The following is a 14,254-nucleotide window of genomic DNA, read 5'->3' as shown; positions in this document are numbered from 1 at the left end:
TAAGACTTGTTACGGGAACTCGGCCTCCGCTGTGTGTGCAGCCATCTTGTGTTATGGAAACCCACATCCGCTGTGGGCACAGCCATCTTGTGTTACGGAAACCCCACCTCCACTGTGGGCACCACCATCTTTGTGATGGTGTGATGGTCAATGTTCATATTCCCTCTTTATTAGATAGGATATCCTCATTTTATGTTTCAAATAAATACATTTTAAACCTATAGAGTTAAAACTATCTGCTTATACTTTATTATCTTAATTAGCATTGATAAAACCGGATATTTTTATAATCATTTCTTTACTCGTTTTTATTCATTTTACTAAAATAGTTATATTAAGATAATATAGGAAGTGGCTATTTACTCTACAGTAAAGTTTATAGGGAGTCCTTTACATACATATACCTTCTTATTCCAAAACAACCTTGTGAACTTGAGCATGGTTATGCAAAAAAGAAAACTGAATGGCATAATATGAAAGTAATATGAAAAAGGTCTAAATATAGAAATGAGATCTTCTGGCTTTGCAGGTCATGGGTATTATAGCAATACTGGAGGCCCGGTGAACGAATTCATGCATGGGTGGGGTCCTCTGGGTGGCCTGCAGGGATTGGGCCAAAATTCACTGTCCAACGCCACCTGCAGCTCCTACCTGCTGCTCTCACTCATCCCGGCCCCACTGTGCCTGCCATGGGCTCACGGCCAATCAGTCCTGATCAGGAGAGGCTCCTGCATGGGTATTATAGCAATACTGGAGGCCCGGTGAACGAATTCATGCATGGGTGGGGTCCTCTGGGTGGCCTGCAGGGATTGGGCCAAAATTCACTGTCCAACGCCACCTGCAGCTCCTACCTGCTGCTCTCACTCATCCCGGCCCCACTGTGCCTGCCATGGGCTCACGCCCAATCAGTCCTGATCAGGAGAGGCTCGTGCTGCTCCAGCAGCGCTCACCAGCCATGAGCCCTGTGTCTGGCACACTCCCAAGGGGTGTGGCCTGGGGGATAGGGCTGAAACGAGCTCTCTGACATTCCCCCTAGGGGTCCCGGATTGTGAGAGGGTGCAGGCCAGGCTGAGGGACTCCACCAGTACATGATGGGGCCAGTGAGGGGCCCCGGGAGGGCTCCAGGGCATGTCTGGCCTTTCTCACTCAGTCCTGATAGGCCGGACCCCAGCAGCAAGCTAACCTACCGGTCAGAGCATCTGCCCTCTGGTGTTCAGTACACGTCATAGCGACTGGTCAACTAGCCAACTGTCTGCCCTCTGGTAGTCAGTGCATGTCATAGCAAGCAGTTGAGCAGCATTATCATATCATTAACATATTAAGCTTTGATTGGTTGTTCAATTGTTCTGCCATTCGGTCTATTTGCATATTACCCTTTTATTATATAGGATAGTTTAAAGGAATCCTGACCCTGATAATGACAATGACCCTGATTGTCAATAGATCATAGTTCATTTACAGTTTTGCCACAAATTAACTGTAAGCCCTTAAATAGGCTAATTAACCTCTTTAGAGAGTAGATTCCTCACTTGTAAAATAGTCAGATTAGTTTAAACACTAGTTCTTATTTCTACTATCTCTAAAATCATTCATTGTGGCTGGGACCCTACCATCCTTATGCACATCTATTGGGTGTGAGGGCATCCAATATAGTGGCACATTTTCCTACTTAAGTTTGAAAGCAACTCAACTAAGTAGGATAAATGAAGAGCAAAATATCATGTTTATTATCCATGAAACTTATATTGGAAATTGTGGTTTATATTTGTGGGAAAATAGACCCAAGTCCACACCCCAAAATAAGATAAATATACACACCAGTAACCACCTTAAGTAGAACCATATCACATTTTCAGAAGCAGAATCTGTTCCTATACTATTTGTGTCATGGAAGATCACTACAAAATCTGTCTTTTCAAGGGACACTTTATAATTAAAAAAAGAAAAGTAGGAAAGCCCTATCAGCCGTGGGCAAACTATGGCCCGCGGGCCGGATCCGGCCTGTTTGAAATGAATAAAACTAAAAAAAAAAAAAGACCATACCCTTTTATGTAATGATGTTTACTTTGAATTTATATTAGTTCACACAAACACTCCATCCATGCTTTTGTTCCGGCCCTCCGGTCCAGTTTAAGAACCCATTGTGGCCCTTGAGTCAAAAAGTTTGCCCACCCCTGGTAGAAATTCAGCAATGGATAAGTCCCTCTCCCTCTTATGGTGAGAAGTCACATGTAAGAGAAAAGCCAGGAATCCTACATCAATTTATGTCCCTCCTTTTGAAATATCAAGAGTGAAGATGTATTTTCTTCTTAATATTTTGTTTATATTGGAGCTAAATTATACATTTAACTAAAATCTAAACAATCCTATACTCAGAAACCCAGAAGAAAAAATAAAAACCAACGTGTTTTTTTGTTTTGTTTTGTTTTTTAAATCTGGCCCTAGCTGGTTTGACTCAGTGGATAGAGTGTCGGCCTGTGGACTGAAGGATCCCAGGTTCAATATCAGTCAAGGGCACATGCAAGGATTGGGGGCTGGATCCCCAGTAGGAGGGGGGGGGGGGGGCGGGCAAGAGGCAGCCAATCAATGATTCTCTTTCATCATTGTTGTTTCTGTATCCCTCTCCCTGTGTCCCTCTCCCTTCCTCTCTGAAATCCATAAAAATATTTTTTAAAATATCTGTCTGCTCTTGCTTATCCAATTTACTTCTTTTTAGAATTATTTTTTAAAAATTTTCAATTACAGTTGACATACAATATTATATTAGTTTCAGGTGTACAATCCAGTGACTAGACATTATATAACTTACTAAGTGATCATCCCAGAAAATCTTATACCTATCTGACACCATACATACTAGTAGTTATTAGAATATTATGGACCATATTCCCTATTCTGTATTTTACATCCCTATGACTATTCTGTAACTACCAATTTGCACTCTTAAATCCATTCACCTTTTTCACCCATCCTCCCCAACCGCACTCACATTTGGCAGCAGTCAAAATGTTCTTTGTTTGTATCTATGAGTTTGTCTCTGTTCTGCTTGTTTGTTTATTTTTATTTTAAATTCAATTGTTGATAGATATATGTATTGCCATTCTATTGTTCATAATTTTTTTTCTTCTTCTTAAAGACTCTTTAATATTTCATGTAATGCTGGTTTGGTTGTGATGAACTCCTTTAGCTTTTTCTTGTCTGTGAAGCCCTTTATCTGTCTTTTGATTCTAAATGATAGCTTTGCCAGATAGAGTAATCTTGGTTGTAGGTCCTTGCTTTTCATCACTTTGAATATTTCTTGCCACTCCCTTCTGTCCTGCATAGTTTCGGTTGAGAAGTCAGCTAACAGTCTTATGGGAACTCATTTGTAGGAAACTAGCTGCTTTTAAGGTTCTCTCTTTGTCTTTAACCTTTGGCATTTTAACTGTGATGTGTCTTGGTGTGGGCCTCTTTGGTTTCATCTTGTTTGAGATTCTCTGCACTTCCTGGACTTACATGTCTATTTTCTTCAGCAGGTAAGGGAAGTTTTATGTCATTATTTTTTTTCAAATAGGTTTTCAATTCTTTCTCTCTTCTTTTTTTCAGCATCCCCATGATGTGAAATTTGGTATGCTTGAAGTTGTCCCAGAGGATCCTTACACTATCATGATATTTTTGGAAATTTCTTTTCTTCTGATTAGGTGTTTTTTGTTTGTTTGTTTTCATTTTGTTTGCTTCCTGATATTTTAAATTACTGATTAGATTCTCAGTTTCATCTATTCTACTGTTGATTCCCTGTAAATTATTCTTTATTTCAGTTACTTTAGCCTTCATATCTCAAAGGTTCTATTTATGGTTTCTATGTCCTTTTCTATGCTGTTGAAATTCTCACTAATTTCTTCTAGCATTCTTATAACCATTGTTTTTAACTCTGTATCTTGTAGTTTGCTTGCCTACATTTCATTTAGTTTGTTTTGTTTTGTTTTGTTTTGTTTGCCTGGAGATTTCTCCTATTCCTTCATTTGGGACCCATCTATTTGTCTCCACATTTTGGCTGCTTTCTTATGCTTATCTATAATAATAAAAGCATAATATGCAAATCAACCGAACGACCATCCGGATGTCCTTCCTGATGAAGCCAGGGCTGCAGCCGCAGGATCGAGGCAGCTGCTGCGGCTGCGAAGGCCTACTGTTGCATGAATTTTGTGCATCAGGCCTCTAGTTTATATATATTAGGTAGAGCTGCCTTATGTGGTTGGTAGAGTGGCCTTATGTGGTAGGACAGAGTGGCATAGCCTCCCCAGTCACCCAAGCTGGGCACTCCAAGTATGCCCCTGTGTGAGCTGTGTGTACTGTTCCGTTGTAGTTGATTGCTGTGGTGTCACTGAGAGGGACTGACCCCCAAGACAATTGGCTGCCAGGACAGGCCACAACTACAGCAGAGAAGCAGCTGTGCAGGAGTCAACCCTATGGAGTATGACTTGCTCTAGTGAAGCCCTGATACCCACCGAGTTTGCCCCTTAAGTGTGTTGCTCATGGAGGTGGTAGAGTTGTAATCTGGTATTGAGTGATGCTGTCCAACAGGTACAATGGCTCTGAGGCCTCTCAGGAGGTGCAAAGTAAGCCACTGCCTGTGCCCTGCCTGGGGCCAACAAACACAAGCTACAGAGTGATCTACAGATAACTGCTATTTTTGTTGGGTTTAGAGGTGCCCAGGGGAGCCCAACCTATGAACCAAGTCAGGCTGCTGCTAGTGCCAGACTGGGGCCACTTAGCAAGAGGTAGTTGGTACCCAGATTCCAGATGATGCTTGTTTTCTTATGGTTTTACTTTTCTCTATAACCATTTCAATTAGGTGCTACAATATTCAAGGACCTTTATCTTTTTTTTTAAATCTTTATTGTTGAAAGTATTATATGTCCCCTTTTTCTCCCCCATTGACCCCTTCTAGCCTGCCCTCACCCCAGGCCTTCACCACCCTATTGTCTGTGTCCATGGGTTATGCATAAATGCATACAAGTACTTTGGTTAATTTCTTCCCACCCACTCACCCTTCTCCCCCTTCCTTCTGAGATTTGACAGTCTGTTCCATGCTTCTATGTCTCTGGACCTATTTTGTTCACCAGTTTATTTTGTTCGTTAGGTTCCACATGTGAGTGAGATCATGTGATACTACTTATCTTTTTCTGACTGGCTTATTTCGCTTAGCATAATACTCTCCAGATCCCTCCATGCTGTCTCATGGGTAAGAGATTCATCTTTTTACTGCTGCAGAACATTCCATCGTGTAAATGTATGACAAATTTTTTATTCACTCATGTACTGATGGGCACTTTAGAAGTGGGATTACTGGGTGAAATGGGAGTTCCATATTTAATTTTTTTGAGGAAACTCCATATTGTTTTCCACAGTGGCTGCACTAGTCTGCATTCCCACCAGCAGTGTACTAGGGTTCCTTTTTCTCCACAACCTCGCCAGCACTTATCATTTGTTGATTTGCTGATGGTAACCATTTTGACAGGTGTGAGGTGGTACCTCACTGTCATTTTGATTTGCATGTCTCCAATGATCAGTGACTTTGAACATTTTTTCATATGTCTCTGGCCATCCGTGTGTCCCCTTTGGAGAAGTGTCTACTTAGGTCCTTTGCTCATTTTTTAATTGATTTGTTTGTCTTCCTTTTGTCAAGTTGTATGAGTTCTCAAGGGCCATTACTATGGTTTGAAATGTTTTTCTTTTGTTGTTGTTGTTATTGTTCATCATAATTGGCTAACATTTCTACATTCACTGAAAAGAGTTGATTATTTTTTACCTATAGGGTATTAAATATATTTTTTTGTATTTACCAGATTTTAAAGTTTTACTAGATTTAATAGATTTTTATACATCTTAAAAATAGATTTTTTATGTATGTTACAGATTGTTTTACATGTATGTTAAATCTTCAATTTTTGCAAATGGAGGTATATTATAGTTTTAAAGGGAAAATGTAAGCTTTATATTCCTAATCAATTCTGATTTCTCTATAAGCTGTGGAAGATATCACATATCTTATTCATAGCTTATTAATTGGTCTTCTCATAGATCAAAATCTAAAAACTAGGTCATTGTTTGTTTACTTAGCACTTTAGAGTATAATTCACAATGCAAAGCTTGTAAATAAAGCAATATCCTGCACATTTGTTGCTATCTAATATTGAGCTTAAAATTTCATAGTCTTCATGCTAAAATGATAAAATAGAAAGTTATTCCCTCCAGAAATTTCTAGTTACTAAAAATTAAATATTTTAAAGTAAAAGGAAGAAAAAGAAAAGAAAGAAGAGGACCAAGAAAACACAGGATTTTAGAAAAATAAATATACCTCCATAAACACGTTAGAGAATGAAAAATATAAATCTCAAAGAAATAAATAATTTGCTAAAGAAGAGAAATATTTTTCTAATAAGTGTATTTTGTGAATATACATACTCTTTTAATCACTGTGCCAGCCACTGTTTTTTTTTTAATATGTTTTTATTGATTTCAGAGAGAGGAAGGGAGAGGGAGAGAGAGATAGAAACATCAATGAGAGAGAATTATACATTGGCTGTCTCCTGCATGTTCCCTACTGGGAATCAAGCCTGAAACCTGAGTAAGTGCCCTGATTGGGAATTGAACTGAGACCACTGGGCTCATGAGTAGATGCTCAATCACTGAGCCACACCAGCTGGGTTGGTTGTTTACTTCAGGTAGAGAAAATAGGCACTCAGGATAACAATTTAATACAATGAACTCAAATTTCTAACAAAGAAATACTCAGAATGTTATTGGACTAAGGAGCAAGAAACCTATTCTATCTAATGTGCAGAAGTAGGAGAGGGCAGAATTCAGTGAAGCCTTGCAAGGATAGCTTAAAATGAGACTCAAAGTAAATTAAAGAATGTTGTCTGAGCTAGTGACTAGAAAGAAATTAGTTTATGTACATTCTACAATGCAAAACAAATGGTACCACACAACTAAAAAGAGTCTTTTTTTAACATCAGGCTATAAAAAATAAGATCTATTTATTGAGCACTTGGTTTAACAAAAGGAAAACTGAACCTAACATCAATAATCATTTGTCCTCCTCTGCTCCCATGCTGTTAAGCCATTCTATTTCATTTATGGTATGGCTAGAGATGAATTTAATGTTGAGGATCATTCTTGGATCATCATTTAGAAGCACTGAATCTTATTTTCAAAGTTTAGTTATTAAGGAAATAGAATAATTTGGGTCTACTCCAGGGTCACAGAAATTTTCTCCTAGAAAAACAACAACAAAGTTTTGCCTTGTAAATTTAAGTCTTTGGTGTGTTAGAATCTTTAGAGTCAATTTTTGTGTAAGGATGTGAAGTATGGGTTAATGTTCCCTCCCACCCCCATGGAAATATCTGGATGTTTTCTATTATCATTTCTTGAAAAAGTCTTTTCCAATTGAATTTCTTTAGAAGTTTTACTGATAAGCATCTGAACATATAAAATTAGTTCTTTTTCTATTTCTATTAGGTTCCCTTTGCCAATGCCTATTTGTTTGCCAATATTATGCTGTCCTGTTTAGTGTAGCTATGTAATAGCTCTTGAGATCAAGTTATATTCATCCTTTCACTTTTGTTTTTCTTAATAATTTCTTTGTCTACTCTGGGTTCCTTATATTTTATTAGAAATTATAATTAACTTGTCAGTTGCTACATTGAAAGAAATGTCTGCCAGAATATTTATTGTGATTAAATTCAGTTGATAAATTTGGAGGGGAATTGATGTCCTAACTACATTGACTCTCCAATTTATTAAATATACTATGTCCCTTCATATTTAAATTTTTAATGGTTTTCTCAGGAATATTTTTAGTTTTAATGCAGAAGACTCAACATTTTTTCTTTAATTAACTTCAATATTTTTTCCTGGAAATTCCATATTTCAAGTACTATATCATTACAAACTTGCACTGCTTTGTATGACAGATTCATATTACTTTAACAGCCATATAACAATGCAAACTCCAATTAAAACACCTAAAACTGTATTAAAATATTTGCATATGAATGTAGTACAATAGATTTTCTAACAAAATGTATAAATAAAACTAGTTAGAAACATCTCAATATATTTAAAGAATCTATAAATTGACCACAAATAAACCATGATAGGACATTGTTGAAAGAACAATGACATCAAGTAATATGTTCCTGTAAACTTACAGTGCTTAAAAATATTTAACTGTAAAAATTAATTATTTTTATCAATTAAAAAGTCAATGGCAGGATACAAAATTAATGCTCAGAAATATATGGCATTTTTATATACCAATAATGAACTTACAGAAAGAGGGGTTAAAAAAAACAATCCCATTTACTATTACACCAAAAATATTAGATAACTAGTAATAAACTTAACTGAGGAGGTAAAAGACCTGTACTCCGAAAACTACACGAAACTGAAAATAGAGATAGAGGAAGATATAAACAGAGGGAAGAACATACCATGTTCATGGATTGGTAGAATCAACATCATTAAAATGTCTATACTACCCAAAGCAATCTATAAATTCAACGCACTTCCCATTAAAATACCAATGGCATATTGGACAGACCTAGAACGAACTCTCCAAAAATTCATTTGGAATAAAAAAAGACCCTGAATAACTGCAGCAATCCTGAGAAAAAAGAACAAAGTAGGAGGAATCTCAATACCAGATATCAAGCTGTATTACAAAGCCACTGTTCTCAAAACTGCCTGGTACTGGCACAAGAACAGACATATAGACCAATGGAATAGAATAGAGAATACAGCAATTGACCCAAACCACTATGCTCAATTAATATTTGACAAAGGAGGCAAGAGCATACAATGGAGTCAAGACAATCTCTTTAGTAAATGGTGTTGGGAAAATTGGACAGATACATGCAAAAAAATGAAACTAGTCCAACCTACACCATACACAAAAAAAAACTCAAAATGGATAAAGGACTAAAAAGTAAGACGGGAAACCATAAAAATCTCAGAGGAATTCAAAGACAGCAAAATCTCAGACATATGCCGAAGCAATATCTTCACCGATACAGCTCCTAGGGCAATGGAAACTAAGGCTAAAATAAACAAATGGGACGACATCAAAATAAAAAGCTTCTGCACAGCAAAAGAAACCATCAACAAAACAACAAAAAAACCCACTGCATGGGAAATCATATTTGCCAACGTCAAATCTGATAAGGGCCTAATCTCCAAAATTTATAGGGAACTCATACAACTTAACAAAAAGAAGATAAACAATCCAATCAAAAAATGGGCAAAGGATCTAAATAGACACCTTTCAAAAGAGGACATTCAGAAAGCCAAGAGACATATGAAAACATGCTCAAAGTCACTAATCATCCGAGAGATGCAAATCAAAACAACAATGAGGTACCATCTCACACCTGTCAGAATGGCTATCATCAACAAATCAACAAACGACAAGTGCTGGAGAGGATGTGGAGAAAAAGGAACACTCGTGCACTGCTGGTGGGAATGCAGACTGGTGCAGCCACTATGGAAGACAGTATGGAGTTTCCTCAAAAAACTGGAAATGGAACTCCCATTTGACCCTGTGATCCCACTTCTAGGAATATATCCCAAGAAACCAAAAACACCAATCAGAAAGGATATATGCACCCCTATGTTCATAGCAGCACAATTCACCATAGCTAAGATCTGGAAACAGCCTAAGTGCCCATCAGTAGATGAATGGATTAGAAAACTGTGGTACATCTACACGATGGAATACTATGCTGCTGTAAAAAAGAAGGAACTCTTACAATTTGCAACGGCATGGATGGAGCTGGAGAGCATTATGCTAAGTGAAATAAGCCAGTCAATGAAGGAAAAATACCACATGATCTCACTCATTCATGGATAATAAAGACCATTACAAACTTTTGAACAATAATAGATACAGAGGCAGAGCTGCCTCAAACTGATTGTCAAACTGCAGTGGGAACAGTCAGAGAAAGATAAATATCACATGTTCTCACTCATTTGTGGAATATAATGAACAATATAAATTTATGAACAAAAACAGATCTAAAGACAGAAAAGCATCGATCAGACCGTCAAACCTCAGATGGAAGGCAGGGGAGGGTCGGGGTAACAGGGAGCGATCAACCAAAGGACTTGTATGCATGCATATAAGCCTAACCAATAGACACAGACACCAGGGGGGTGAGGGCATGAGCTGGGGGCAGGGGGAATGGGGGGATAAGGTCACATATGTAATACCTTAGTCAATAAAGAAGAAAAAAGTCATTGGGATAAATATAACTCAATAGTAAAATACATATTTTCTCTCTTTTAAAAAAGTATTAAACTGTTTAATGATATTTCACTTGCTTTCTTTAGTTTCTATTTAGAGTGTTTAGGGAGTTTTATACTGGATATATTTGCATTTCTAAGCTTCCAAACTTCACAAAGAGCAGTTGTCATTTTAAAATCAATTTTTGTGCTTTCTATGGCTCATATGTACTTGTTTGTTACTTTCTCACTCAGTTAAGTTTAGAAGTACCCACTCTCAAGACCATTTGAATCAAAAGCACCAACCTTTTCTTTTGGTCCCTTTATTTTCCCTCTCTTCCTTCAGACAGGCAATTGAAAAGCATTATAGTAAGTGTGTGTGTGTGTGTGTGGGGGGGGGTGGGGAGGTGGAATTTCCCATTCCCACATGTTTCATTGAATAGTTAATATTTTAGCTTTATGTATGAAACAGAAAGTTTTAAAAATAATTTAATTGCATAAACTAGATAAAATTTATACAGTATAATAATCATAAAGCCAGATTTTACATACATAGATAACACACACACAAATATGCATATATGCACACACAGATCACCACCCCAAATATCACCATCCCCAGTTTTTTGGGTTTTTTTTTTGTAAATGTAAATGCAGCTTAGTATTCTAGATATTTAATCAGTTCAGAGAATAAGGTTACCCAAATATTGGATTTACTTCTGCTTATCTTAAAATGCAGGTTTTGAAGAAAAGGAATAAGCTAAAGTTAGCAAGCAGTCTGCTACTGCTTCATCTCTCAACCAGACAGTGGACTTTGCTGTACCTCTGACCTTTTGTCTCATATGTTACATATACAATTAATGTGGTTCAGTGCCCCTCTTGTCAGTAGCTACTATTGAGATTTAAAGCTATCTGTAAAAGCAACTAAAAAAGTATTAGTGTTATCTGATGGCATTTTTTGATCCACTCTAGTATTATGTATGTTAAAAGAACACACAAATTTGATGTTTGGAACAGATGTCAATCAGACATCTGATATATTGCTATTATTAAATATTAATGAATTCCTTGATTTTAGAGGTTTTCTTATTAGGGGTATTCTCTTTAACTGTCATTGCTGTTTATTTGTTCCTTGGTGTTTGCCTCAGTCTAATGCATAGTAAAACTTATAGAAAAGTTGCCTCATATCGAGTGTCAAAATCATGTTGAACTATCCCTAAAATAAATATAGTAGTTAAGCCAAAGCTAGACAATACCTGGAAAATACTTTGAATTTTCAGGATCTTCAATATAATACCATATTTGTAGTTTACCAACTCCATAAAGTATATTATATTTTATAATTTATAGAATATGCATATGTAATTAGTAGAAAATACAAATGATCTTTGGCTATGTGAAAATAATATGAGAAAAGAAAAATTATTTATTCAATATATATTTTCTAGTAATTAGGCAGGTACAGAAATGAAATATAATTTTTGCTCATCAGATTGGCAACAAAGGATGCAAAGAAATAAATATCTCATCTAAATTTAATGGAAACTTAATTTTATATAAAAATTTTAGTATTGTAATTTTTTAAATGTCTGAGAAAACTAAAAGGTTTTATTACTCTTTCAATCATATACTCCTCTTCTATGAATATATACTAAATAAATAATCAAGTTGAAGCAAAAGACTTATGTACATGTAGTGTATTGTAGTGTTATTGTAAATAACAATATTATAACTTACCTTATTAAAAATAAGAAAATAGTTATATAAGGCTATACATATCCAACAAGTAATATTTCATAATAAAAATATAGATCAGTATTTTCAAAGTAATAAAAACAAATGATTAAGTATTGGAAAGTAAAAAAAAACACAATTTAAAACTATAAATTTAGTAAAGTAAATATGCTTGGAGAAATGTCAGATAGATAGATAGACAAGCAACAAACAGGTAAACCTATTTACCATTACTATGTTCACTCATCACTATTGAAATTATGGGTGATTTTCATTTTTTATATAGCATATGTTCTCTATTCTATATGTATGCATTTGATAATCAGAAAATATAACCTATGTTAGATTAAAATCAAATCCCATAAATACAAAACTACCTGCACAACTCTCCCATTTCTAGAGCCAGTTCTTCTGTGGTTGTTTGATCTTTCTAGCTGTCAATATTTGTCCTGGTCAAAATGGCTGGTATTGAAATGAACTCTTTTTGCTAAAATGTGATTTCAATCCCATCAGTCCTACAAAGCTTACATATGGTACATATCCCATATTATAAGTCATCTGTTGTATATTTTATAGTCAACATTGTAATACAATTTATTTATAGACAGAATAAGCCTTAGAAAGACATAAATTCTGCAAAGGTATTATACCTGTAATTTTATTTAACACACCTGAGAACTATAATTGACAAAAGTAATCAGATAGTGTCTATCCAATAGAAATATTTTTGTATAAAAATATCTAAAGTGACTCTTAATTAGATGTTAGAAATACAACAATAAATTTTCTGTGGATAATGCAACCCATATTTGATAGCAAAGTGTACATTTTTAATCCACACAATGATAAAACTGTAGGCCATATCTAGCCTACCACCTATTTCTCTAAGCCCAAGAGGTAAAAATGGCTTTTACATTTGTAAATGCTTGAAAAGTAAATCAAAATAAGGATATCACCTTGTGATATGTGAGAATTATATTGCTTGAATGTCAGTGTCCATAATAAAGTTTTATTGGAATACAGCTGCTCTTAATATGTACATATTATCTATGATTGCTTTCTCCCTATAACTGCAGAGCTAGTAGTTAAAACAGAAACCTTATGTACTGAAGTTGAAAAAGTTTACTATCTGGTCCCTTTCAAGAATAGTTTGCTGACTCCTGCACTAAGTGGTATTGCTCCTGCAATAGATTCTAATTCCACAAGAACTGCTAGCGAGTATTGATGCTTCACATTGCCTTTTCACATGATATCTAAATTGGTGACCTGCCTTTGTTTTTAAATTTTTATCCAAAGAACTTATATGCATACTAGAGTCCCAGTGCATGGATTCATGCACCAGTGGGGTCCCTCCGCCTGGCCTGCAGGGATCAGACGGAAACCAGCTCTCTGACATCCCCTGAGGGGTCCCTGATTGTGAGAGGGCAGTTCTCGGTGATGCACCCCAGAACCAGGCTCCCTCCTCTCTGGGTCCGGGGTGCAGGTGAAGCAGATTCGGGGCCAACAGTGCCCCTGCAGCAACCTAACCCACAGCCGATTCTGTGAGGAATCAGACTCCCTCCTCTACTGGTCGGAGCATTTGCCCCCTGGTGGTTATTGCGTGTCATAGCTACCAGGCGAATGGTCAAAGAGTGGGATGGTTGCTTAGGCTTTTATATACATAGACTAGAGGCTGGTGCACAAAATTTTTGCATTGGAAGGGGGGTTCCCTCATCCAGGCCTGTGCCCTCTCACAGTCTGGGACCCCTCAGAGGATGTCAGGGGCAGTCAGACATCCCTCTTGCAGTCTAGAGCTCTCACAGTCTGGGACTCCTCACTCCTTACCACCCACCTGCAGTGCAAGAGGGCTCCTTTTTCTCCACATCCTCTCCAGCACTTGTCCTTTGTTGATTTGTTGATGATAGCCATTCTGACAGGTGTGAGATGGTACCTCATTGTTGTTTTGATTTGCATCTCTTGGATGATTAGTGACTTTGAGCATGTTTTCATATGTCTCTTGGCTTCTGTATGTCCACTTTCAAAAAGTGTCTATTTAGGTCCTTTGTCCATTTTTTTATTAGATTGTTTATCTCCTTTTTTTAAGTTGTGTGAGTTCCCTATAAATGTTGGATATTAAACCCTAATCGGAGATAACATTGGCAGTTGGCTTTCTTGTTGTTTTGTTGATGGTTTCTTTTGCTGTGAAGAAGCTTTTGATTTTGATGTAGTCCCTTTTATTTATTTTCTCCTTAGTTTCCATTGCCCTAGGAGCTGTATC

The 14,254-nt window shown here is 36.6% G+C and overlaps 1 long non-coding RNA gene across 1 annotated transcript in view; it reads left to right on the top strand.

The window, feature by feature from the left end:
- Positions 1 to 1,683: 1,683 nt before the first annotated feature.
- Positions 1,684 to 14,254, top strand: part of LOC106724389 — a 22,802-nt gene continuing 10,231 nt past the window's right edge. Inside the window, exon 1 of the long non-coding RNA XR_001360169.1 lies at positions 1,684 to 1,694. This is a non-coding gene — a long non-coding RNA (uncharacterized LOC106724389). The remainder of the gene's footprint in view (positions 1,695 to 14,254) is intronic.

Source organism: Myotis brandtii, unplaced genomic scaffold (assembly GCF_000412655.1).
Source record: "Myotis brandtii unplaced genomic scaffold, ASM41265v1 scaffold815, whole genome shotgun sequence".
Taxonomy (NCBI): Eukaryota; Metazoa; Chordata; class Mammalia; order Chiroptera; family Vespertilionidae; genus Myotis; species Myotis brandtii.
The sequence above is the reverse complement of the archived record's forward strand: the minus strand, read 5'-3'. Positions and strand labels throughout refer to the sequence as shown.